This window comes from Aegilops tauschii, chromosome 3 (genome assembly GCF_002575655.3).
Source record: "Aegilops tauschii subsp. strangulata cultivar AL8/78 chromosome 3, Aet v6.0, whole genome shotgun sequence".
NCBI classification, from domain to species: Eukaryota; Viridiplantae; Streptophyta; class Magnoliopsida; order Poales; family Poaceae; genus Aegilops; species Aegilops tauschii.
Genome location: NC_053037.3, coordinates 176,490,836 through 176,514,343, shown reverse-complemented (window position 1 = coordinate 176,514,343; position 23,508 = coordinate 176,490,836). Strand labels below are relative to the sequence as shown.

Here is a 23,508-nt window from a genome sequence, read left to right as displayed (position 1 = left end):
AGCCGGGCGGTGCGAAGCCCCGGCTCATATGGTCTGCAAAGATCACTACCTCCCCGTCCCTTGGCTCTGGTCTCTCTTCCGACGGGTCAGGGGCACGGTAGGACATGTTTTCCTTCTTAGGCAAGTATCCGGACTTAACGAAATTGGCCAGGGTCTCGTCGGTGACGTTGGACCTCATCCAGTTGCAAGTGATAGGAGCCTTGGGAGGCATGGTGAAGGTTGGTGGTCTATGATAAAGAGAAAGGTGTCCGGGTTAATTGTAAGCCGGAATCTATCGTTCAAATTAAGGTGGCAGCTTATGAAGGGGACTAATGATATATATTCAGATACGGTGGGTTATTTAAGCCGCAGGGGGATTCAGAGTAAATTGGTTATTTACGGCTTTACTACAGTTAAGCCGGAGGATTCTACAGAGCATGGTTCTCTTTAAGCCGGAAATGTAAGCCGCCAAGTTTCAATGGTTGCAGTTTTTACTAAGTGTGGTAAAACAGGTTTTCGCATACTACCGTAACTTTTTCGGATCAAAATGGTCGGAGCAAAGAAAATTTTCTAGACCTAAAATGCGGACGCAGGGAAGTTCTTGAGCTCGAATGAGGCATCTATGCAGTGGAAGGAGATCTACTGGTACTTGAAATGAGGCTTAAACAGCTACCGCACTAACTCTATGCAAGGTTAAAGATCGATTAAGTACAGTGACTATGAGAACTACTGAGGTTTGTGGCAATGGCGATGAACGCGAAGAACACCGACGAACCCTACGGTAGATCTATCTGACAGGGCAAAGGAGACTCACCGGAGTTGGAGAAGAGCGGAAGTCGCCGCCGTTATCTGGTCCGAGTCAGGGTGATGCAGCGGCCGGGTTGATGAAGACCAGGGGCGCGACGGCGGCGGCAGTGGCAGAGCTCTGGCAGAGGAGCGACGGCGCGAGGAGGAAGAAGAGGGCGTGAGAAGGACCCGTTGGGCCGGCCTATTTATAAGGCGAGGTCATAAGTGGGCGCGAGATTCAAGGAGACCGTGGCGTGATTATCTCCCCCCACGACGCCTCGATTTTCGAAATGACAGTAAAGCAAAGATCCGTTGCGGATCTGGCGGAGTAAAAAACGGACTTAATGGAGGATGATGTCATGGCGGATTATCCGGAGTCCAGAGGATGACGTCACTCCGGGTTATGGCCTTCACATGAATGGTAAGCCGGAGATTTTTTCTGTCAGAAGAGTTGAAGATTGACATGAGCCGGCTCAAATCAATCTGGGGCCTAATGTTGAGGATATGGACCTTAGAGTCACCCGCCAGGAGGGGCCGGGTTACTCATACGGTTGTTGCCAGAAGCCCGGAGCCAAGTTTCAAGACGGTGGGCCGGAGACGGGCTGAGACCCGGATATGGCTTAAGGCCCGTAGTTATAATTATTATTATCGTAGAACTTGTAGCGTAAGGCAAGTATAGTTTAGAGTCCGAGCCGGATACTCTTATAAGCCGGCCGGGACTCTAAGGGCTGCTGGGCGTCAGCCTCTTTATATAAAGGGACGACCCGGCAGCGGATTGAGGGCGACAACAATCTGATTGAGAGCCGGGGATAGTTTTTTAACTCCTGGCGATCGTAACCCTAATCAATATCACCCCAAACTGGACGTAGGCTTTTACCTTCACCGTAAGGGGCCGAACCAGTATAAACCCTCGTGTTCCTTATCCCGCATAACCCCTTCAAGCTTCCTAGTTGCGATGGCTCCACGACTAAGTCCTAGCTCAAGGACATCTGCCGTGACAATTCCACGACACAACCCGTGGTTACAGTTGGCCCATTTATGGCCCATTAATCCATTGGGTCGTTTTCATACCGTCATCAAATACGGCCAATTAATGATGGTCATTATGGTCGGCCCATGAACGGACGATTCCAACTGTAGCCCGTTTACGGCCCATAATGCGGTCCGTTATTGGCCCATGTTTGGCCAATCGATCATACGGCCCGTAGAAGGCCCATTGATGCTATGCCCCGTAGAAGTCCCATTGTTTCTACGGCCCGTAGGAGGCCCAGGGTCACTACAGTAAATATGTAGCCCATGGTTATTGTGGCCTAGTTTTAAAAAATAGGTTATTGCGGCCACTAGCAAACCGCGGAAAAAGAACTGCACTGACTACAAGCAAACAAATAAACAAGGCACTAAGGAAATAAATAAGCAAGCAACTTACGCTAGGCTATCACGGCTATTACACATATTACATCCACTGGGCATCAAATTTTGCCACCAGTGCAAATATAGGGAACAAAGCAGCATATCACATACACTGGTTGTCAAAGTTGGCGACCAGTGCAAATAAACGCCGCAGCAAAACAAGTCCAGAACTAAAACAACTTCAGAAGAGCTCAAGAAACAATATCCTGGGTACCCATAATGCTGGCAAGATGCTTAGCAGGCTTATTAACTTTCTCTTGTGTGGCGCTTAAATCCTCCAGCGCTTGCTGTTGCACCAGAAAGTATGCATCTGAATTCTGTAGGGACTTCCCTAGTCCTTCAGCTTTTTGTCGCAGCACAGCTGACTGATGCCTTTCAGCTTGTAACTAAGACTGAAGAAGCTGAAGTGATTCAGGCAGCGAGTTCGAAGAGCTTGTGCCAGCAGTACTGGCCAGTAACTCGAACACTACATCAACGCGGGACTATGGGGTTGTCTCACTGTCTACAAGATCATTTTTATCACCTTTCTTGGAGACCCACAGGGTTGTCTCACTATCTTGAACCTTATCTTCATTACTTTCTGTACCATTGCATAGTGGGGTGCTCTTCTGCAACATTCTGTTCGCATTCTACAAGAGGAACAAGCAGACACATCACATGTTTAGCATGTAGTATACGAAACTCATTTTGGTAAACTGGTTCAGTAGTAAGGTGGACAGGATAACAGCTTGAAACAAACATATATCTTTGTACTATGGTCACTTTATTATCCATATCATTCTAGTTTATGTTACCAAATCAAGATGGAGACACAGTTCTAATCATATATTTTTAAGACACAGCAGCATAGACAGAATATAAGTGTGAGAAACTACACAACACTAGCAACACTTGTAATGTGCATCACATGAGAACATAACTGTTTATACAACTGAAACTGAAATCAACATAGAGCAAGAAGTTAGAACATCAATCCAGTTAAAGAAATAGGTTTAAAACATACCTGTTGCGCCATTGGAGTTTCAATTGGATCCTTCAAATTCGGAAGTAGTTGGTATGAGTAAATACAGTGATGCAACAACAAAGGAGTATGGACCATAGCTACGGAATCTGACCTGAGAACAGTTGCTCTTCTGCTTTAAACATGGAGTTTGGGTTTGCTGTGGTAGTCTTCGTGCTTTGGACACTGCAGTTGCTTTACAAACTGCTCGTGTGGGGGTACTCTATGGTGGACATGGTGTTGTGTCAACTAGAAGTGGGTTACTATCCGCTGGGGTTGGGGTTAGATGGGTTGTAGCTGGTTCTCTGTCCAACGGTGTAAATGTGTAATCTGGAAGAGTCTCGATTATGTGTGGTGGGGCTAGTTCATGGGCCAGTACAACCATGGTTCTATCTGCATCGACGGGTAGCACCGTCTTTTGTGAAGAACGAGTTTTTGCTCCCTTAGATACTGCCATCACCCCCTCTAATTCAAATGGCTGATAAACAAGAAAAGAAATTGAACGTACAGACATTGTCATACAGATGTGGTAATTCACATATATGTTGTCTAACCAAACAGGACAGCATGACACAATTTCACATATTTGATGGCTAACTAAACAGGATAGCATGAAACAGTTTCAGATACATGATGGATAACTTAACAAGATATAATGGCATAATTCAACATATGATGAGTATCTAAACAGGATGACATGACAAAACTATATGATGTCTTTCTAAAATAGGTTGGGATGAAATAATTCGCATGCATGCTGTCTAACTATACAAGATGGCATGATATAATTGACATAATTGATTCATATACTAAGCAGCTGGCACTCGCATGTATGATCTCTGAACTAAGCACATGGAATTGAATATTGTGCATATGATATCTAAACTAAGCAATGCAAGACACCATATGCATGATATGAGAAATATAAACATTGCAAATTAGAGCATACACCTCAGGTGGGATATAGGACTGGTCATCTGTTTCTGAATCCTCCTCTGAGGAGCTACCTGTAACCATCGAAATATATGCTTCAACAGGTACCATTGCCGCTCTGAAGACCTTGTGTTTCACTCCTGATTTTTCCATAACCGGCTCAAATGGCTGCTACACATGAAGAGTACTTCAATATACACAGATTGTCGGCAGATGGAATACGTAATGAAAAAAAGGATGGCATGAGATAATTCACATATATGATGCCTGGTTACATGGCGGTGCATACTTCACATATATGATAACTGGCTGGAAAACACGGCATTGCATAATTCACATATCTAGTACAGAAAGCAAACAGGAGGCATTCACACAAAGCACATGTCTAATCTAAGCAGATGGCATGGCAATGCAAGACACCATATGCATGATATGAGCAATATAACCCTGCCAAGTTAGAGCATGCACCTCGGGGGGGGGATACGACTAATCATCTGTCTCTTAATCCTCCTCTGAGGAGCTATCTGTAACCAGCAAGAAATCTGCATCGACAGGTAGCACTCACTGCTCATAAGACCTTGTTTTTACTCCAGATTTTCCCATGTCTGATGCACAGGAAGTGTAGATGAATGTATAAACATTGTTGACAAATGGAATACATTATGAAAAAAAATATGGTACGGTACAATTCACATATACGATGACTGGCTAAACAGGATGGCATTGCATGATTCACATATATGATGCCTGGCTAAAGAAGATGGCATTGCATAATTCCCATATACTCCCTCCATTCCTAAATATTTGTCTTTTTAGAGATTTCAAATGGACTACCACATACGGATGTATATAGACATATTTTAGAGTGTAGATTCACTCATTTTGCTCCGTATGTAGTCACTTGTTGAAATCTCTAAAAAGACAAATATTTAGGAACGGTGGGAGTATGATATAGAAACCAAACATGTGGCATTCACACAAAGCAAACCTAAACTAAGATGATGACATATAAGATGTATAATGCAAGCAATGCGAGGCGCCATATGCATGATATGACCAACATCAGCATGCCAGGTTAGAGAAAACACCTCATGGGGTAAATAGGAGTGGTCGGCTCCCTCTGAATCCCCCTCTGGACAGTTATCTTCCACTGGAATACAATCTGGAATGGCGGGAGGGGGGCACTTCACCCACCATGGAGCGGCGTCTGCATGACATTATATTCCCACGCAATGGTCTTCTCTTTTTGTCTATATGTTCAGAACGATTGTGTACAATAACTGACATGCATAATAAAACAACATAGTTAGATTATGTAAGGCCTAAGGGGTGCATACAGAAATCAAGACTGATGGTAGCAAATGAGTGGATAGATCCAAAACTAATGATGGCAGGTAAATTATAGCTTCGGTTTAAAAAGATAGACGATGGACCATCTACTGTTTGTTGCCCACCCAACATGAACCACATAGAAGACCCCAGATGAACCAGATGGTAGACAGATACTATTCGTTGCTGCCTCGATATGTGCCACACAGGCATTTTAAAACTCAAGTTTGAACATTAGTTTGGACCTGACTCAGAGTCTAGGAGGTTAACTGGATGATAAAGTAGCAGGAAATAAAAACCAATGTATAACGTAAGCAGACACGAAAGAGTGCGACCTCTCTTCCGGAATTGTGTAGTCCTCAGGTTCATCTGCTCATCGATGATGGTAATGCAGTTGGCGTGGCTGCCGGCAACGGGGAAGATGATCTGAGCCGGCGAAAGAAAGCCTGCAGGGGGGATCTCTGCTGCAGTGAACGCTTCCGTTGATGGTGCACCTCAGGTGGGGTGGATGACGGCACGGTAGGAGCAGGACGGAACACACAGAGTTTTGTTTGACACCTATCTGAAAATGAAGTAAATCTGTAACGGCTCCTTAAAATGGGAGGATTCTATAAATGCAGGGACAGGAAAAACATAGGAATATGATAGGAATGCACGTGAAAAACAAAGCGTTTGCAAACATAGGATTTCTATCAACCTGGGTGTTTGGTTCACATGAATTGGAAGAACACAGGAATGGAGAAACATGGTCAAATTAAAGTCAAACCACGTGAAAATGAAAAAAATAAGAATCTTATTATGCCAGTAATGCAATTAGTCATGTTCTTCATGCATATTAATTTGAAAAGGATGTCCAAGTGGATATTAAAATTCCTACGTTTCTCCTTTGAAAGAGACACCAAAGGAAAAAAAATCCTCCAGTTTTGCTTTGCTCCATTCCTTCTAACCAAATGCACGAATAGTAGTACCATAGTAAAGTTTCCAATTCCTATGTTTTCCTTCACCTTTTCTTTGAACCAGTGGCAGCAGTCTTCAACAGGCTGAAGCCTGACCTCGAAATATTTTGTGAGCTTAGATTTGGTCCACATTAGTATCATATAATGTCTATCTTGCTAAACCGATTAAAATTGTGGTTCGAAAGAGCATTAAGTTTTTTCCCTGTTAACTTTGTGACCACGATTCATTTATTTCTAGATTTGCAACTGCTTTGAACCAAAGGATCCCTGAGGGATCGACATGAATGCAGAGTAACAAAGTGTCGTGACGAGTGTACAACCTCTTTGGCATAGCCTTGTCGACCTCAACATCATTGGGTTGGACGTGGAGGATGATGATGCTAGTGTGGCTGTTGGAGGCGGGGAAGAAGATCTGAGGCCTCTGGAAACGGTGCTGAGGGTACTGCTCCGCTGTGATGGACGGTTCCGTCATTGGAGCAGCTCCGGTGAGGTGTACGGCGGCGAGGCTGAAGCAGGACAAGACAAACAACGTTAATCTGAAGTGGGTCTCTAATATCAACTGCAATAAATGATGTAAAATACATCACCAAAAAGTTCTAGATGGAAATGCATCAGCCGCGCCACAACCGCTCCAACAGATGTTGTAAATAATGTTCACTCTGAACTTAACTAAAGAAACTGAACTTTACAGTCAAAACTGAATTTTACTGTCGAAGCTGATTGAACTAGTAGCAGAGCATCGCAATAGAAGTTTAGGGTGTTCGAGCACTAGTAGCAGAGAAGCAGTGATCTAAATCAGCAGCTGCTGGAGCAGGGAACGCACTAGCAGAGAGCAACTCATGCAGCAGCACCGCGAGCGAGTGCTAAAGCAGCAACTCCTGTAGCTGCCGGAGGTCGTGCAGCAGCAGCACGAGCGAGAGCAAGAGCAGAGCAGCAGAACGAATGAGAGCAAGAGCGGAGCAGCAGCGCGACTGACAGCAATAGCAGAGCAGAGCAGTAGCATGAACGAAAGCAAGAGCAGTGCAGCAGCGCGACCGACAGTAAGAACAGAGCCGCAGCGCGAGCGAGAGCCAGAGCAGCAGCAGCTAGTGCCGGTGTGGAAGTCGCCGCCGAGGAAGCAACGACATGGGGGACAGACGCCGTGGATGAAGTGGCCGGCGACGTCGCCGTCAATGGAGACCCGCCATGGATGCTCAGTATCGAGCGTCGGCATCCCCGTGAGATTGAATAAAAGATAAAATGCAGCGGTGAGTGCAGAACCTCCTTGGTGGCGTCGAGTAGGCCTCGGCTTCATCGAAGGAATTGGGTGCTGCGGTTCCGGTGGGGCAGGTCAAGACGGCGCTGTGGGGATGGAGGTGGCGCGATAGACGAGGCGAACATCGGGGCAGCTCCTTGGAGGTGGAGGACGGGGTGACTGATCCGGCGGGACGAAAAGATCGACGATGGATCCTCATCCGGTGCGATGGATGAGGGACGGCGAGCTATTGCGGTGGGCGACGTCATCGAGGAAGACTCTCCGGAGGAGCGTGGGGTTTCGTGGGTTTTGGCGGCGTCAGTGTACGAATGGGGGGCGAAGCGGAAGGTAGGGGAGCCATGGCTTAGGGACGCGCTTGTCTCAAATGTAGGATAAGTTACCAACGTACCCCCACCGGTTTTGACCACGCGACATCAAGGCGGCATTTTCGGCTGAGGGGTAGAAGAGGGATTTCGCGTATCTGGGCTGCGGGACCGATTTCGGATGAGGAGGGAATTTTCGCGCGCGTCGAAATTTGGGGATAACAAGGCGCGGCGCGGGTTGAAGAGGCGGGAGTTTCACAGCTGAACAGACAAAAGATACTCGAGCTTGAAAAATTCAGGATAACAAGGCACGGATTCCTTGTTCGGCATAACAAACTTAACATGTACAAAAAAAATTCATACAAGACACAAGAGAGTCATGTCCCCTTATACTATATTGCTATAAATGCCATTGAAAAAACTACAAGAAAAATGTAAAAAAATCGGGAGAACCAGATTACCCTGTATAGTACCAAATCAATTCGCACTTCCCTCAACAACAACAAAAAACAAATCAATTCTCACCACAAGAAAGAGTCATGTCCCTTTTTATATGATTACAAATGCCAGGATCTCGAATTTCAATTTTTGAATCCACGTTATGTTGAATTCGAATATATCGTTAGGTGACCTTGCTGTTTATAATGGATGTAGTCCTACATTTTGATCTTCCATCTTATATGAACATTTTACTCCACCCTATGAACATATATATTGTCATCTACCATATGGACTAAATTTGAATCAATTTTCCTTATTTGAATACAATTGTTGTCAAGTTATACCATCATTTAAAAATTATCTTGATAACAGAAAACATGCATATAGCAGTAATGATATTTCACTATGAACTACATGTACCATACGATCTCTAATTCAAATATTTGTATCCATTTTATGTTGAATTCAAATCACAGTACATTGGTCCAGGTAGCGAGATGTTCGGGATAATCTAAACCCTGTTTTCATATGTATAATTTTTGGCCGAATTGGGAGAAGTTTTGGTAGAAGCTTATTGCAAACCGGAGATTCTCACAACAAGCATCGTGGTTCCCAGAGGGAATGTGTCACCTTTGTGTGCGAAACGATTTACATTGCCTCCCCCCTGATTTTCTTTACAGAGGCAACATAGAACTATATGAGTGCCCTGTTAAATTTTGGAATTATTCCGGGTTCGTTAGGCCTTTTTTATACACTAGCAAAACATGCTCATGTGTTGCAATGGGAGGGGGGAAAAGCATATTTCATACACACATCCGACATTAGCAAACAATATTCCTAAAAAAATCTTTATTGACACAATTTCAAACAATATGAAAATCAACTTTAAGCCACTGGTTTACATAAAACTCGTATCAACAGTTTAATGTGCATCATCGCATAGGGGTTGATAGTGCACTGTGCAAAACAGAGAAGATGATTATGTACCTGTTCTAACCTTTAGGATATGGTAGTTGATAGGAATCAACATCCCCTATAGTGCCAATAATAGATTATGTAAGAGCATCAAACTGTCATATCTACTAAAATTGAATAGGGTAGAAAACATATATAATAGACATTTATTAAATGCCCCACATAGAGAAGATATTAATTAAGTTTACATTTTGTTAAATTATGGAATTATTCCAGGTTCGTTTGGCCTTTTTTATATATTAATTGAGTTTCTGGACATTTAATATGCATAATTCAAATTTGAACTGCAAGCACATGCTCTGGTGGACCAAAGTTGGTTGAAAAATCACATGTGTGTCCTTGGGTGAATTTCTAGGTCCCATGCAAGAAATGGGAATGAAATTCAAACATCTAGGTGTCGTGACTCGGCCGAGAACATTGAGAAATTTGGTTTTTAAATTCCTGTAAATCCAAAACTCGCCTGGAAATCATGATACTTGGCATGGCGTCATGTCGTGGCACTAACATGCTGTGTAAAAAACTTGGCCGAATTGGAACAAGTTTTGGTATAAGCTTCTTGCAAACCGGAGCTTCTCTCAAGAAGGCTAGTGGTTCTGAGAGGGAACATGTCCCCTTTGTGTGTGAAGCGATATACGCCCCCCTTGATTTTCTTTACAGAGGCAACATAGAACTATATGAGTGTCGTGTCAAATTTTGAGATTAGTCCTGGTTCGTTTGGCCTTTTTTATACATTAATTGAGTTTCTGGTCATTTAATGTGCATAATTCAATTTTGAACTACAAGCACATGCTCCAGTGCACCAAAGTTGGTTGAAAAATAACATGTGTGTCCTCGGGTGAATTTCTAGGTCCCATGCAAGAAATGGGAATGAAATTCAAACATCTGGGCGTCGTGGCTCGGCCGAGAACATTGAGAAACTTGGTTTTAAAATTCTTGTAAATCCAAAACATGCCTGAAAATCATGAAACTTGGCATGGTGTCATGTCATGGTACTAACATGTTGTGGTAAAATTTTTGGCCGAATTGGAACAAATTTTGGTATAAGCTTCTTGCAAACCGAAGCTTCTCTCAACAAGGCTCATGGTTCTGAGAGGGAACGTGTCACCTTTGTGTGCGAAACGATATACGCTACCCCCCTTGATTTTCTTACAGAGGCAACATAGAAATATATGAGTGCCCTGTTAAATTTTGGAATTATTCCGGGTTCGTTAGGCCTTTTTTGTACATTATTTGAGTTTCTGGTCATTTAATGTGCATAATTCAAATTTGAACTACAAGCACATGCTCCAGTGCACCAAAGTTGGTTGAAAAATCACATGTGTGTCCTCGGGTAAATTTCTAGGTCCCATGCAAGAAGTGGGAATGAAATTCAAACATCTGGGCGTCGTGGCTCGGCCGAGAACATTGAGAAACTTGGTTTTAAAATTCTTGTAAATCCAAAACACGCCTGAAAATCATGAAACTTGGCATGGTGTCATGTCATGGTACTAACATGTTGTGGTAAATTTTTTGGCCGAATTGGAACAAATTTTGGTATAAGCTTCTTGCAAACCGAAGCTTCTCTCAACAAGGCTCATGGTTCTGAGAGGGAACGTGTCACCTTTTTGTGCGAAACGATATATGCTACCCCCCTTGATTTTCTTACAGAGGCAACATAGAAATATATGAGTGCCCTGTTAAATTTTGGAATTATTCCGGGTTCGTTAGGCCTTTTTTGTACATTATTTGAGTTTCTGGTCATTTAATGTGCATAATTCAAATTTGAACTACAAGCACATGCTCCAGTGCACCAAAGTTGGTTGAAAAATCACATGTGTGTCCTCGGGTAATTTCTAGGTCCCATGCAAGAAATGGGAATGAAATTCAAACATCTGGGCGTCGTGGCTCAGCCGGAAAAATTGAGAAACTTGGTTTTTTAATTCCTGTAAATCCAAAACACGCATGAAAATCATGAAACTTGGCTTGCTGTCATGACATGGCACCAACATTTTGTGGTAATTTTGTTGTCCGATTTGCGAAGGTGCACACATTAACAATCAACAAAGTCATTTTGGAACAAGTGTTGTCATGTTACAATCGGAAACACAAGTATTATTGAAACCATGGGCGTTCTACTTACCATTTACGTGTTGCCACGCGTCCCCTTTTTTATTAGCTAGGAGGCGCCATGCAGGGTAGCCATTTGAGTACGGGAGGCGTGCGATCAGACCCATGTGCATGCTTATCGGGAGTAGAGCCTTTGACCTCCATCTGCCGCCCACCTCTCTCCCAAGGTCTCCATTAATGGCACCCGAGCCCCTGTTTAATGGTGTGGCTATGTCTCAGTCGACTGAGATTTAAGAGAGAAAAAAGAAAATCTGAAAAAAATGCACAGATCTTGATGTAAGATCTGACGGACCTATATAGCATCTATTGCGACTTATAGCAAGACAGATGAATATATAAGGACGACGACAGTGGATAATAATTGTCTTACATAATTAGCAAGATAATTAAAAAAGCCACATGCGACCATGCCCGAAATACACAAGGGAAAAAGAAGAAGGAAGACGCATACAACTATCTGGCTCCCTGATCTCTACTTTCTTGATGCGCTGCAGGTCGCGGAGACTAGTTCTCATGGTGAGCGGCAATGATCTCTTTCATCAGTTTCATGTCCTTAATACGCTGCTTGGCAACATCCATGGATTCCTTCACCAGCCTTTCGCGCTCGATGCGGAGCATGGCATTCTCGTCCATAAGTTTCTTGACGATGACGCCTGTCCTCTTCAAGTAGGCAGCGGTCTCCTCTGCCTGCTTCACCCTTCTGGCGATCTTCGCCCTCAGCAGGTCGCGCTTGGCCCAGAGCTTCGCATTGCCCTCCCGTAGTTGCCGGATAGCCTGTTCAAACGAGGCTTTGTAACAGCCTGATTTTTGACCATTTCTTTTTCTTTTGTTTTTCTGAGGTTTTTGCCTGAGATTTCCTTTTTCCGTGGCTATGTGGTCTGGAAACTGAAGAAGATGCCCTCTTCTTTGTTTCCAGAGTGGCTTGTCATTCCCAAATCCTTCCCTAGACCCTGTCATTTTCATCCTAGCCCAAATCCATATATTCTTTTTATTGGGAATATTCCTTTTCCATTAAAGGAATAACTCAAATTGCCCTAGGTTGTGAAGCAACCTTTATTTCCGTCAATCCTAAAATTCCCAAATAATTCTCATAAATTGTTTGGGTCATATCTTTCTCAAATATGGCAAAATATTTCATTTGTCATGTTTATCATCATGCTCAAATAATTCATTTCCTATTCTGCCCTAAATGGCACATTGTGAAGCAAGTGCTATTTTAATTTTCTCAATTGACCTCAAACTCCTTGGACACCTTGTCCTGTCCATATCATTGCCACATGCCAAAATTCAACCTCATTTGCCTAGTAATTATTTAATTATGATTTTCCAAAGTTTCTATCCAGAAAGAAGCTTTGTGAAGGAGGTGCAAGCTAGGCATATCCAAATGAGTTGCCATTTTGCATGGTCCCTCATATCATCATATCATAGCCCTCCACCAAAGTAGAGCTCATGTAATGCCTCCATGTGAGCTCATCTTCAATTCTTTGATTCTGTCTAAAATTTCAGTTTGTGAAGCAAGTATATTTTATCTTGCTCCATTATGGCTGTCAATTTTTCTAGTCCTTCTATTATCCATATAACCTACCTCCACCCATTTTGGTCATGGTTCATCAAGCCATTATTCCTCTAGAAGTTTTGCAAGATTCTGGTCAGTGAAGATAGTTGTGAAGGAAGTACCATTTTGGTGAATCCAATTGGTATGAAATTTTTACAGCATCTTACTATGACCAAATCATTAGGCCTTGCCAAATTTCAGCTCAATTTGATGCTTCATCAGAGTGCATCATCCTAATCTAGTTTCTGGACCAGTTTATGTGGTTGTTAAGCAACTACATTAAATATTGATCCTAATCCTCTCCAAGTTACCAGGGTGAAAGTCCTTCTTAAACCAGACAACTCCATTGCTTCCAAACTCCTTCCTGTTGATCAGCAGTTCTCATCCAAGTTTACAGTAAACTTCAGAGGTTAATTACCTTTTAACCAGAGCACTTTTAACCAAACTACCACCGCAGTTGGAACCTCCCCTGGATGAACAATGCACTAGACAATGTTTGCAAGCCTTTGGCACTTTCTCATCGCCAGCTCACGCGGTCACCACCTCTCTGGCATGCCATGGCCGCGTCCAGGATGGTTTCTTGCTTGGGCCCCTCTCCCTCTCGTCGTCTTCGCGCTCGTGAGCATGTCCAACAGCTAGTCCGCATCGTCGCCGTCCTCCTGGAGCTGCTTCCCCCTCCGTCAGCCCCTCCGTCAGCGCTCGTCGTCTCGCGCCCACGGACGCACTGTGGCCGACCGAGCCTTAATGGCGCCGTGGCCGCTTCTCCTCTGAGCCCTCGGTCCCTCTTGCACTATGCACCTCTGTAGCTCATCCGCTCTCCCCCTCGTCGTGTTCCCATGCTCGCCCGTGCTCGCTGAGCCTCGCCAGAGCCTTGGCCGAGCTCGAACGGCGGCACTCGGCCACGGCCTCCTCGCCCGGCTATATATAGCCCTCCCCTGAGTCGTTCGAGCACACCACCAGCCTCACAACCCTCCTCTAGTACTCCCCGGCCTCTCCCTCGAGCTCCTGAGCCTCTCCTCGCTGCCCTATGCCCCCATGGCCGCCGTGTCCACTCTCGGCCTCCTCCTAATTTCGCGGCCACCATAGCCCTACTCTTCCCCTAGCCACCACCCTCGGCTTCCACAGAGCGAGGCAAACCTCTCTACTCTCTCTCCACCTTGCCGGAGCACCCCTAGGGCCGTGCCCCGAGGACGGTCGCCGCCCTCTGCCGCCTCCCTGTCGCTGTGAGCCCCGTCGCCCCTAGTCCTCCCGGGCGCTGTCTTCTCATCTGGATGGACGCGGCACTCTGCCCCGAACTGGCCGGTGCTCTCGCCTGAGCCAGGGACGGCCGGAGCTGCCCGCCCCGTCGCTGGTCTCCTCCCTACCTCCCTCCTCTGTTTCCATCGGGCGCAGCAAGGAGGAGGAAGAAGACAGGAGCCAGGCGGGCCCCCTCTTCCGCTGACCCCACCTGGCAGCGCCCCAGGCCGTCGGTCCCGCCACTGCGCGTTGACCCCCAGGTGCCAACGTGGATAAGTGATGGGTCCCACCCCGCGGGACCCGCACGTCAGCGACCCACGCCCGGCCCCACCACTGTCCACGTGGTTAAGTGGAAGCGGACTTCAGAAAGTATGTTTTTGCGCGATGTAAGCGTATTTCCTTCCTTCTTCGGCTGCAAATACGTTTCTCAGTTCTGAAAGCGTATTATCTGAAATACATTTCTCTTTTTCAGCCCAGGGGCCTGTTTCTAGAGTTTATTTTACAGATTGGTCCCTGGATTTCAAACGCTTATACCTGTTTGCTCGAGACACCGATTGAGGTGAATCCAAAGCTCACTTCTTCATTTCGTCGAGTCTGTTCTGTTTGTTTCATTTTCACTATGGTTTGACATACTGGAAATGATCTTTTTGCCCTTGCACATAAACAGCCCCTCCGAGAGAGAACTGTTTCCGGCAAGTCTTTTCGCGGCTTCACCGCACTTCTTCCAGGTGCCTTCTTCATCCCCAGGCAAGCCACAATACCCACTTGCATGATAGTCATGCAGTAGCCATGGTTTTCAACATGAATATTTATTAAATGATTGCTTGTTTAAAATATGGTTATCGTTGTTTCAATAATGCTTCTGGGTTAGTACTTACTTGCTTGCTATGTTGTTATGCACCTGGTCATCATGCCCTGCTAGTTACTAGTATTACTTTCATATTGCCATGCTTGATAGTAGTACATGTTGGGTTGGTCATGTTCTTCCGTGCATGACTAACGTCGGTTGCCGAGTACTGTTAATATGCGTTGTTCCTTTGCTGTTAGTTGGTTAAGTGTTACTCGGTAATGTTATTGATGAGTTCTTGCATGGTATTTATGGTTGATGCTAGTGGTCATGTTATGCTATGAGTAGTGTTGCACTTGTAATATTTATGCTCGTCATTATGCCATGTTTAGTTGGAGATTATTCATAGTTGATATGGTGGATAGTTATGTTGCATCCCGTGCTTACGTTGATATCATGCTTATGCTTTGTAAATGCATCATGTTATTTTATCATGGCTCAGCATATTGCATTCAAGTTTAACCGGATTAAATTGAACTTGAACAACTGTTGGCTGAGTCATGGTGCCACCATATCGAACTGACCAGTGCAACCACGCTTACCTTTATGGGAAGGTCCTAACTGGGTCTATTGTCGTGCCTCTCGCCGGTGCCTCCAACAAGGGAAGGTTATGGGCGCGCTACCCTGATCAGGTAGGCGGACATAAGCCTTGTGTGCCCGTTGTTATTGTTATGGATCCGGTCCTCGAGAGGGACGTTTTGGCCACGACGGTGGTCGTTGTGTCTTTGGTAGACACGGGGCCACCCAGGACTAGCCCAGTGGGGAGTGAGTCGGAGTGGCCGGGAGAGTGTCATGGCAGTAGATCGGTTTTGTCGGAACGCCGTTGGTCCACCCGAATGGGAATGCGAGGCCATGGGTTCCGTAGTGTGGGTATAGTGTACTAACCTCTGCAGAGTGTATATTAAATCTATCGATAGCCGCGCCCGCGGATAAGGGCCCAGTTCGTGTCGGTCACACTGTGAGTCAACAGTATTAATAATAACTTGATTAATGACAACCCCGGTTCGATATTGAGATAAGTTGGTTGTGATCGCCGGAAAGATCACCGTTTGGTTACAAGGTAGCTCGTTGAACCCAGAGTGGTTCCGTTTGTGATCCATGAATGATCACCGAGTTGTTGTATATTCGTGATGTTGTGCGAGAATCGTGGGTAAAAATCAAGCTCCTTGTGGTCATTTAATGATTACTACGGTATTTTTTATACCAAGCTTGATTTGATCCTGAGATAATCGTGTGATGTCCGAGGTTGGTAAGTGATGCATGTGGTGGTTACGTAGTAACCCGAGCAGAATAAATAGTGCATATAGTGTCATCATGTTGCATGCTAGTATCATCAGATTCATATGTTCATGCCATGCTCATGTTGTTCTAGCTGTATCATGTTCATGTTGCTCATGTCATGTTGTTATGAGGATCTCATGTTAATTCCTGTTTAACCTGTAATTGCGATCCTGTTGTTTGTCTTGAATGCTTCGGGTTATTGTGAGCTTGCAAGTACATTCAATGTACTGACCTAGTGTGTTATGCCAGTTTGTAGGTCGTGCCTGGATTGCTTGCTTGTTTGGTGTTGTTCCTGTGTTCGCGAGCTAGGATAAACGTTCTAGCCAGAGTCCTTGCGGAGTGGAGTTCACCACCGTCGTCGTTGTTCCGCTGCTAGAAGTTCTTCCGCTGCTTCGCGTTGTTCTGCTGCTTGCATAAAGCAACTGAGGATGTCGTAGTGTCGCCGTGCCGATGTTATTCATTGTAGTATCAGAGACCTTGTAATCATGTCTATCTATTATATATAAAAAATGCTTAACGAGATAACCCGAAAAAAGAGAATTAGTCTAGAAAATCCTACAATAATTAGAAACATCTGTCCATTAATTTAAACTGATTAGACGACCATAGCCAATGGATTAAAAGGTAAAGAAATTACCCACCATTGCCCTTGATAAGTTATCTCACCTACGTCATCTAAAAAAACTCGCCCATGTTAAAAAATATTACCAAGGCAACACAGTTTTCGTGTAAGATCTTCCTCTCTCATTAAGAAAAAAATGATGCCCGCTAAAGAAAAGGATTATTAGTTTTAAGTTAAAAAAACAACCCCCAAACCTCACAGCTATTCGCTCAATCTTTTCCATCTCTTCTTTCTCTCAAACATGAAACAACGGGAGCCAGGGAGGCAACCGTAACCCAGGCCAGGAACGCCGGCGACGAAGGCTATCACGGGAGACCGAAGAAGACGACCAGGTACACCACCGACTCCCTTCTTCCACTTATCCCATTGATATGACGCCCCTCCCCAAACCCTAGGCTGTAGATTGGTTAATGTCCATTGTCCCCATTACTTCTATCAAGATTTTCCCATCCCATCTCAATTTCTAACATAGGATGTTCAAAGATTGATTGAGTAACTTAGTTTCATAGAAAACCATTTAGATTCAAGATAAATTACAGATTTGTTGTAGATAACTATGAGTGAACTACAGATGTACAACTCTCACTAGCCGCTTGCTGAATATGACTGTGTTTTGTTCTTTTTATATATGTTGCCAATCAGTTGTGAGGATCCCTAATGTGGAGCTCCAAGGAAGCGGTACATGAATCGCCGTTCATTCAGAACAAAAAAAATCTTCGTTCAAGTGTAACTGAAAGTTGCATTTTTAGGTAACAAACCTATATAATAGTGAGTTATGGTCCTGCTCATTACGGTTTCTTCAAAGTACCATATTTAGTGGTCACCTTGAAATCAATGACAGCTTAATTATTTTGCTGAATATCTTTGTTTTCATACATATAGGTTGGTGCAACTTCAAGCTTTAGAATTTCAATACATTATTAGGTTATTCAAGGAACTAATATAATTACTCTCATGACCGGCCACAAAATTATCTAAAATACTACTTAATTTCCACATGAGAAGTGCTTCTCTACTTGCCTGTAGCTGAGTGACTAAATGTAGTTCAATGAAGAAATCTCAATGTGATCTGTGTGCGGTGCACTTTGCAAAAAAAATCTTATCTAATTTCCACATGAGTAGAGCTTCACTGCAAAATTTATATAGTCCTTATGTTTCCTAATTGAACCACACGTGGACCAGGACTCCAGGAGCAAACTGATTGATGACGGTCGCCGCCGACTTCTGCTACCAAAAATCCCAAGGTTTTGTTTATTGAATCTTCTTGAACGATCAATTAACCTACCTTGCGCACAGAGGTACATGTAACTCGGCTTCTGGTCCTAGCCAAATCAGTCCTACTGTGCGGCACAGGTAACAACACACGTACAGCTGCAGCCAAAGGAGTTATGTGATATGTGGAGTACGTGCAGATGGAGGCAATAGTGGGAGATGGAGCAAAATAAGATTAGAAACCATGTTCCAGTGTGTCACTATATTGATTCGGCATTTGGTAAGTATGTGTCCGCTGGTGTTACAATAATGCTAGAGTGTGCAAAAAATTATGCCATTATGATCGTGATTTCAGTGCAAGAATTTTGTAGCCGGTGATATGCATGTTTGATAAGCTTTTGGACACTAGCCTACTGAAAACAAGGTGCCAAATCAACGATTGTTCATCAAATAAAACCCATGTTTATATGTATACCTTTGAGTTAATTTCACTCACGGACCTGTATAACATTCTATAGTTACTGCAGCTATGCGCCTGGACATTAAAATTTATTATGTCTTTAATGGCAGGAAAGTATACAGTCTGTAATAACCGAAATGATAGAGAAGGGGTCCCGAATCTTTTGTTAGTTGGATTCGCAGTAGTGTTACACCCACCATGTTAGGTTCCAGGATTCAAGATGAGGTGGAGGTCCAAGTGAGAGTGTAAACATGTTTCTGCGGTCACCTAAATTTTCTTAATGTCTAGAGATTTTGTATTCTCTCTAATGTTCTTTGAACTCATGATGTCCAAGATTGCCCGTTCGATACGAATTAGAAAAGAATGAATGTACTAATTCGGTTGTTCCCTAGGTTCCTTGCCACCTAGAGGAGCTGTAGAATTTTACTTGTGGGGGAAAAAGTAGACATGTGATGATTTGAGTTAAAAGAACATAGAAGGATTTGGCTTTCGTACTAGGTTGTTTACTACCATGAGGAGCTCCAGAGGCTTAACAAAAGCACTTAGCTTAAAGTTGTGGTTTCCGATTCTTGTGTCTGAGACATGGCACATGAATTCCAGTGACCATTATTTGCAGGAAATCAGTGAGACGTTTGTGTAGTACTATCTTCATATTAATTTGTTCACAAGACTATTCTTAGAGGTGTAGTTAATAACATTGGCCATCATAGCTGCATCAGTAATAATGTTTTCCATAGCATTTTCTTCACGATATTATTTTTTTGGTACTCTTTTAGTTGCACCTTAAATTCATCTAATATCTAAAATACATGTACAGGACCCCATTGAATGTTGGTGTGATGTAGTTGCAAACAATGATTATCACAGCCTCATAGGTGCGTCATCTAGATGTTTGTCTTATATGTAGTAGTGTGTATTCTCTCACTCTTTTCAACTATTCTCCATCTAAACAAGTGACACGATGTGTTGAGGGTTACCACCGAATTCCATCGGGTCTTGGGCTGAGCTGAAAGCCCGGTTCATCCAAAACTTCAAGGATACCTGTAGGCAGTCTATGTCAATTGTGGATTTGACTAACTGTAAGCAGCAGGAGGGTGAGTCTACGACACATTGGGTTCGCCGGGTTAAGGAGATAATACATTCGTCTGATAAGATGGATGCCGGCTCTGCAGTCTTAATGTTGGAACAGAATTGTCGTTTCGTGCCCCTGAAGATGAAACTCGGGCGGCTTAAGCGCGACTGCAATGATATGGGTACACTGATGGCGGCTCTCGTCAAGTACGCCGATTCTGATGGTACCAAGGACCCCGCTTCAGATGATGAAAGGACAGGGAAGGGAAAGAAGAACGGCAATGGCAAGGGTCCTCAGTATAACCCGGGGAACCAAGGAGGTGGCAAGCGCAAGGCCGATGGCAGCCTAGAGTTCGTAGCCAACGCCAACTCACAGGGTAATAACCAGCGACGCAAGGGGAGGCCCCCTCCCCGAGCCGGCGGGTCAGGTCCGATGCTGGAGCAGCTGTTGAATGAGCCTTGTCCAAGGCATGGCTCTAGAGAGAAGCCAGCTACTCATCTATGGAAGGATTGTGCAATCATGAAGGCCTTTAAGAATTCCAACGCCTTTAACGGCAACAATGGCCCGGGCGGTGGCTCAGGCGCCGCGCCTTTCATGGCCCGGGCGGCGGTTCAAATTCTAATCCTCAGAACGGTCAAGGGGGCTTTAATCAGCAGTCTGGCCAGAGTCATCAACAGCAGCAGGGGGTTATCAGACCAATCCAAAGCAGCTTAGCGGTGGACAGTATCATGTGTTTACCACCAGTCTGTGTAAGCGAGATCAGAAGCTTCATAAGAGGGCTGTGAATGCTGTTGAGCCGGCGGTTCCACGCTATTTGCGGTGGTCTGAGCAGCCTATAGTGTGGAGTAGGGAGGATCACCCTCCCCGGGTGGATAATCCGGGTCACTTGGCCCTGGTGGTGGCTCCTCAGGTGGGAGGATATAAGTTCACTAAGGTGCTCATGGATGGAGGCAGCAGCATCAACATCCTCTATTATGAGACGTTCCGTCGTATGGGGTTGATTGATAAGAACCTCAACCAGTCAAACACTATTTTCCACGGTGTGGTCCCTGGTAAGTCGGCTTATCCAGTCGGCAAGATCGAGTTGGAAGTGGCCTTTGGAGATGAGCACAACTACAGGGTGGAAAAATTGACCTTTGAGGTGGTCAAGATAAGAAGTCCGTACCATGCTATATTTGGGCGGCCGGCTTACGCCAAGTTCATGGCACGACCGTGTTACGTGTATTTACAGCTCAAGAAGCCGGGTCATAATGGGACCATTACGGTTCACGGCAGCCGGAAGGTGGCCCTGGAGTGTGAGGAAGGCGATGCAGCTTATGCAGAATCTGTTTGCGCAACAGAGGAGTTGAAGTTTTACAAAGACAACGTTGACCCGACAGATATGACCTCTCTGAAAAAGCCGACTACGGAGCATGAGCCGGCAATGAAATTTAAGTCGGCTGATGAGACTAAACTTGTTGATTTCGTTCCAGGAGATTCATCTCAGCAGTTTAGCATCAGTGCCAATCTGGATCCAAAATAGGAAAGCGCGCTCATCGAGTTCATCCGTGAGAATAGGGACATTTTTGCATGGAAGCCTTCTGACATGCCAGGTGTACCTATAGAACTCGCTGAGCACACTCTCAATGTTGATCCGAAATTTAAGCCGGTCAGGCAGTTCCTTCGGCGGTTTAATGAAGAGAGGCGGAAAGCTATTGGTGAAGAGGTGGCCCGGCTCTTGGCGGCCGGGTTTATCGTTGAAGTTTTTCACCCAGAATGGTTAGCTAACCCGGTGCTCGTACTCAAGAAGAACGGCACCTGGCGGATGTGTGTGGACTACACGGACTTGAACAAGGCGTGTCCGGCTGATCCTTTCGCCCTTCCCCGTATTGATCAAATCATTGATGCTACGGCGGGTTGCGAGCGCCTAAGTTTCTTGGATGCTTATTCTGGATATCATCAGATTAAAATGGCAGTTAAGGACCAGGAGAAGACGGCGTTCATCACTCCCTTTGGAGCCTTCTGCTATGTGTCTATGCCCTTTGGACTCAAGAGTGCACAGGCGACTTACCAGCGTTGCGTGCAGAACTGTCTTCATAACCAGATTGGGCTCAATGTTCATGCTTATGTGGATGATATTATGGTTAAATTCAGGAAGGAGGAAACCTTGATAGATGATCTGAAGGAAACCTTTGATAATCTCCGGGTCTACAAGATGATGCTTAACCCGGCCAAATGTGTTTTTGGTGTTCCTGTAGGCAAGCTCTTGGGTTTCTTGGTTTCTAACAGAGGCATTGAAGCTAACCCGGAGAAGATCAAGGCCATCACCTCCCTGATTAAGCCGGCGTGTATAAACGACGTCCAGCGCTTGGCGGGTCGTATCGCTGCTTTAAGCCGATTCATAAGCCGTTTGGGTGAGAAGGCCATGCCGTTGTATCAGTTGATGAAGAAAACTGATGACTTTGTTTGGAATGATGCAGCTAATACTGCTTTTGAGGATTTGAAGAGACAGCTGGCCGAGCCCCCAGTCCTTGCTGCTCCGGTTGACAAGGAGCCTTTATTGCTGTATGTGGCTGCTAACACACGAGCCGTCAGTGTGGCCGTGGTGGTGGAGCTCAAGGAAGAGGGTAAGGAGCATCCGGTTCAGCGGCCGGTTTATTATGTCAGCGAAGTACTCATTGAGTCCAAGCAGCGGTATCCGCATTGGCAGAAGCTTGTTTATGGTGTGTTCATGGCAAGCCGGAAGCTTAAGCATTATTTCCAGGGTCACCCCATCACTGTGGTCAGTTCTGCCCCCCTTGGAGATATCATTCAAAACAGAGAGGCCACAGGGAGAGTGGCTAAGTGGGCTATAGAGCTCGGACCTCATGGTCTGAAATACGTGCCACGCACTGCTGTTAAATCTCAGGCCTTGGTGGATTTCATCAATGATTGGACAGAGCTACAAGTGCCCGAGCAAAAGCCGGATAACACATATTGGACTATTCACTTTGATGGGTCCAGGCAGTTGGAGGGCTCGGCGGCTGGAGTCGTATTGGCTTCCCCTAAGGGTGATAAGTTCCATTATGTGCTACAATTGATGTTTCCTTGTACCAACAACGCAGCTGAGTACGAGGCCTTGCTCCACGGTCTTCAGATGGCTAAGGAGATGAGCTTGAGCCGGGTAAGGTGCTTCGGCGACTCAGACTTGGTGGCTCAACAAGTATCAGGAAAGTGGGACTTCAAGGACCCTCTCATGGCGGCTTATCGCCGCGAAGTTGATGCCATTGCTGGGCACTTTCAGGGTTACCAAATAGAGCACATAGATCACAAGAAGAACGAGGTGGCTGATGCTTTAAGCCGGCTGGGCTCTCAGCGAAAACCGGTGCCGCCTAATACTTTCCTGGACGTCCTGTATAACCCTTCTGTTAAGTTGCCTACAGAGGAAGACTTGGCTGTCCCTGACCCGGAGGCACGACTGGTGGCGGCTCTCCACATCATACCGGACTGGACAGTACCCTATCTGGCTTACATGACCCGGGGAGATTTGCCTGAGGATGAAACTTTGGCCAGACAAATAACCCGGCGGTCTAAGTCAATGATTGTTATCAATGGTGAGTTGCATCGCCGCAGTGTTACGGGAGCGTTCCAGCGTTGTGTCTCCCCTGAGGAAGGTCAAGAGATCTTGCGTGAGATTCATGAAGGGGATTGTGGCCATCACGCCGGCTCAAAGTCTCTTGTGGCCAAGGCTTTTCGTCATGGTTTTTATTGGCTGACGGCTCATGCTGATGCG

General features: G+C 45.1%; 1 protein-coding gene and 1 long non-coding RNA gene across 2 annotated transcripts in view; one reads left to right on the top strand and one right to left on the bottom strand.

Moving 5' to 3' along the window:
• Nucleotides 1-23,508, bottom strand: part of LOC141042817 (uncharacterized) — a 125,261-nt gene that overhangs the window by 93,694 nt on the left and 8,059 nt on the right. The window lies entirely within an intron of this gene.
• On the top strand, nucleotides 17,216-19,643 carry LOC109750847 (uncharacterized). Its single transcript, XR_006671974.2, has 3 exons — nucleotides 17,216-17,345; nucleotides 18,196-18,505; nucleotides 19,503-19,643. It is a non-coding gene; the product is annotated as an uncharacterized lncRNA (long non-coding RNA).